This window comes from Equus caballus, chromosome 19, assembly GCF_041296265.1.
Source record: "Equus caballus isolate H_3958 breed thoroughbred chromosome 19, TB-T2T, whole genome shotgun sequence".
Lineage (NCBI taxonomy): Eukaryota > Metazoa > Chordata > Mammalia > Perissodactyla > Equidae > Equus > Equus caballus.
The window spans coordinates 63,944,007-63,948,594 of NC_091702.1; the positions used below are offsets into that span (position 1 = coordinate 63,944,007).

General features: G+C 40.4%; 1 non-coding gene across 1 annotated transcript; it reads left to right on the forward strand.

Annotated features, from left to right (window-relative positions):
* Positions 1-1,864: 1,864 nt before the first annotated feature.
* Positions 1,865-1,970, forward strand: LOC111769127 (U6 spliceosomal RNA). The gene has a single exon (XR_002801924.1). It is a non-coding gene; the product is annotated as a U6 spliceosomal RNA (small nuclear RNA).
* The last annotated feature ends 2,618 nt before the right edge of the window (positions 1,971-4,588 follow it).

Consider the following 4,588-nt stretch of genomic DNA (forward strand, 5'->3'; position numbering starts at 1 on the left):
TATTTGACAATGGAATTATATCCAGAATCTATTTTAAAACTGTTACAACTCAAAAATAATAACCATCTTATTATTGTTTCTTTTTCCTTTTTTTGCTGAGGAAGATGCACCCTGAGCTAACATCTGTTACCAATCTTCCTCTTTTTGCTTGAGGAAGATTGTCCCCGAGCTAACAACTGTGCCAACCTTCCTCTATGTTGCTTGTGGGACGCCACCACAGCATGGCTGCTGACAAGTGGTGTAGGTCCACGCCCAGGAACTGAACCTGGGCTGCTGAAGTGGAACACGCTGAGCTTAACCACTAGGCCATGGGACCAGCCCTAATCTTACTATTATTTAAAGGGCAAAAGCCTTGAACAGACACTTCACCAAAGAAGATATATGAATGGCTAATAAGCACAGGAAGAGATACTCAACATCGTTAGTGATCAGGTAATTGCAAATTAAAACTGCAATGAGATACCACTACACATGCATTAGAAAGGCTAACATTTACAAAGGCTGACAATGCCGACCAATGGAGAAGATGGAGAATAGTTGGATCTCTTCTACAAAGAAAGTGAAAAATAGTACAACCACTTTCGATAACAGTTTGACAGTTTCTTTTAAAGTTAAACATACACTTATCATATGAACCAGCTACTCCACTCCTAGCTGTTTACTAAAATGAAATAAAAGCATACATTCACACAAAGATTGTTTATAGCAACTTTATCCAAAATTGGGAACAACCCAAATATGCACCAATAGGTAAATGGCTAACAAATTGTGTTACTAATACAAAAAGATATTAATCATCAATAAAAATATAAATTACTAATAAATACAACAATGTGAATGTGTCTCAACAACATCATGCTGAGTAAAAGAAGCTCAACACCAAATAGTACGTGCTGTGTTGTTCCACTTCTATGAAACGCTGGAGAGACAAAGCTAACCCAGAGTGATGGAAATCAGAGCCGTGGTTGCCTGGAGCTGTGGGGGGAAGGAGGGATTGGCTGCAAAGGGATATGTAGGAGGGAACTTTCTGGTGTGATGAAAATGTGCTGTCTTGATTGTGGTGATGGTTACATAGGTGTATACATTTACTGAACTCTTAAAAGGTATGCATTTTAATGTATGTAAATTATACCTCACAAAGCTGATTTTTGAAAGGCTACTTGCCTAACTTTTTAAAATAGAAGCTTTATCCTCATCACCACCCTGTAATGAATCATTCAGCAATAAATTTTATGAGGAACCAGTTCTTTGTGAATCACACACAGACACCCCAAATGAATGTCTAACCATGCGTTTGCGTTATACGTGTGTGGCTGGAGGAACAGATGCCCGTTAAACTAGTCAAGCCCCTGCCCCTCCTCTCTGATTCTCGGCTGCAGAAGAAACTGTCATTTCAGGTCTCATCTTCCTAAGCATCTTCAGTAAATATTTGTTGACCAGTTCCTGAAGTCAGTGAGTGTCTCTATGCATTTTATGAACAAGTTCTACCACCTGAAATCTTGGCTGCTACAGAGCATGGGGGTACGTTCCCTACCAAATGTGCCCCACTCTCACAGCAGAGGTAAACAAACAGAGTGTGGTCACAGAGTGAACCGATGCTACTACCAGTCAGGTGAGCTGTCCTAAGCATCTTCCCCTGCTTGAGGACCCTCCTGCAGACTCTTGAAAATACAGGCAATAGGGAAGCTAGACTTTCCTTTCCTTGAAATTGTCCTACCTGCAGTGGGAAATTGATGGACAAGGGTGAGGTGTCATAAAGTAAGGGCACTGCTCGCCCGTGCTGTGATCACAGGTGCTAAGACGAGTGCCTCCATTGACTGGAAAACCTCCCTTACTGATATGGAACCTTCATAAGAACAGCTGGGTGCTCGCTTCAGCAGCACATATATTAAAACTGGAACAATACAGAGAAGATTGCACGGCCCCTGTGCAAGGGTGACAGGTAAATTTGTGAAGCATTCCATATTTTTATATGTGAAATCTTAAAAGATAACCAAACTCATAGAAAAAGAGAACAGATTTGTGGTTACCAGGGTGGAGGGTGGGAGGTGGGGGAATTGAGTGAAGGGGGAAAGGTACAAACTCCCAGTTATTAGATAAATAAGTCCTGGGGATGTAACGTCCAGCATGGTGACTATAGTTAACACTGCTGTACGGTATATTTGAAAGTTGCTGAAAGAGTAGATCCTAAAAGTTCTCGTCACAAGGAAAAACGAAAATGTATTGTAACTTTATGAGGTAAGGGATGTTCAAGTCAAGTCTTCATGCTGTAACACCTTAAACAGTGTTGTATGGCAATCATATCAATAAAACTGAAAAAAAATAGAATAGCAGGAACTGCATAAAATTTCACTACAAGCTCAAACACTGTTACCTATTTTATTAGTTGTCTATTATTGCTTAACAAATTACCACAAACTTAACAACTTAAAACACTACCCAGGGGCCGGCCCAGTGGCGTAGCGGTTAAGTGCGCACGTTCCACTTTGGCGGCCTGGAATTTGCCGGTTCGGATCCCGGGTGCGGACATGGCACCACTTGGCAAGCCATGCTGTGGTAGGCGTCCCACATTTGAAGTAGAGGAAGATGGGCATGGATGTTAGCTCAGGGCCAGTCTTCCTCAGCAAAAAGAGGAGGATTGGCAGCAAATGTTAGCTCAGGGCTAATCTTCCTCAAAAAAAAAAAACTACCCATTTATTATTTCACACTTTGGCAAATCAGAAGTCTGGGCGGTGTTGACTCTGCGTGGAGTATCACAAGGCCAAACTCAAGGTGTCAGCTGAGTTGGGCTCTTACCTGAATGCTCTGGAGAAGAAACTCCTTTCAAGCTTGTTCATCTTGTTGGCAGAATTCAGTTCCTTGGGCATGTAGGACTGAGATCCCACTGTCTTTCTGGCTATCTAGAAACTGCTTGCATTCCTTGGCTTATAGTCCCCTTCCTCCATCTTCAAAGCCAATGATTGTGGGTTGAATCCTTCTCAGGCTTAGCCTCTCTCTAACTTCCTCTTCTACGACCAGCCAGAGAAAACTCTGCTTTTAAAGGGCTCGTGTGATTAGGTCAGGTGCACCTGGATAGTCTCCCTATCTTAAGGTCAACTGATTAGTAACCTTAATTACATCTGAAAAACCACTTTGCCGTGTAACAAAACACAATCACAGGAGTAACACCAGGGGCTGAGATCGTGGGGCTGTCTTAGAATTCTGCTTGCTACACCAATGCTAGATTCTGCCCAGCACCACTGACCTTCTTTGTATCAATAGAGATACCATTCACCCAAATATTATAAAGTTTTCTTTAAAAACAAATGCTGCTAGTCAGTGATTCAGAGCCCACTTTCCAGAGTACAATAATTAAGACTACAGAAAATAGAAGATTTAAAGTTAGAGGAACTGTGTTTAAATCCCAAGAGTTCAAGGAAGAGAGAAGTCAGTATGAGCTAGGAAAAGCTTCATAGAGGAAGTGGTACCCAAGCAGAGCTTTCTGGGATGCACAGAATTTGGGTGAGCAAGAGCATGACCAGAGACAGTAATAACATGGCATTGGCTGAGTAGTGAGGAGACCCACCTGGTAGCCTTTTGGGGAAGATTTGACAGAAGGGGGAAGCTGAAATAAAGATGGCTTTGCAAACCAGTACAAGAGTTTGCATCAGGTTCAATAAACAATACTGAGCCTGTGAAAACCTTTCTAAGTTTTCGTAAGAGTATGCCAAATTGTTGGAAATTTTTGGATTGGTGAGAAAAATGAGAAGATGAGAGGAAGAATAATTAGAAAACTATGGAAGACAAATTGCTTATCAGAGATACTCACAGACATCCCATGATGAGTGGAGTGGGCTTTACCACATTCCAGAAAAAAATAAGGGGGAAGAAAAAGAACGGCAAAATGTTTGTAATTAATAAAGCTTCATGGTAGGTGCGTGTTGGTTCAATATTCTATTCTCCCTGCTTTTGTGTGTGTTTGAATGTTTCAATAATAAAATGGGGTTTATTTAAAGCCTAGAGTGGTAATCCAGGAATGAAGTCATGAAAACCTAGACATGGGTGGTGCCAGGGAAAATGGAAAGAAAAAAAAAGACCGATTCAACAGACATTTTGACCTTGATAACAGATTTGGTATAAGAAATTCAGCTGAGGGAAGAAAGAAGACTCATTTATATAGCCTTGGAAATAGAATAAAGCCATAAAAAGAACCTGTCAGCTGTCTATAAATTCCTGAACTTTATAATGATGTACCTCATTAATCTGTATGATTGGAATGTGTATGGAAATTAATAATCTGTGTAAGTTACATTTCTTTCTATAGACCTCTTTCTCTGTCTACTGCACCAGATGAAAAAAACTAGACAGATTTTCATCAAATTTAGAAGATCTGTTTGGAAAAATCTGCCTATTAAAATCTAGCCTTATTTGGTCTATACAAAAAATCATTTTGTGGGGCCCCAAAGGTGTCTCATTGTTTATCTTTCTTTTAAACAAGTTAATGTAGTATATTATTTTTAAAGTTTTCTACAAGTTTAGTCCAGAAATTTACCTTTTTAAAAGGGTTTCCAGGGATCTTTTGAGTAGACGCACCTGAAAGGTCCAAATG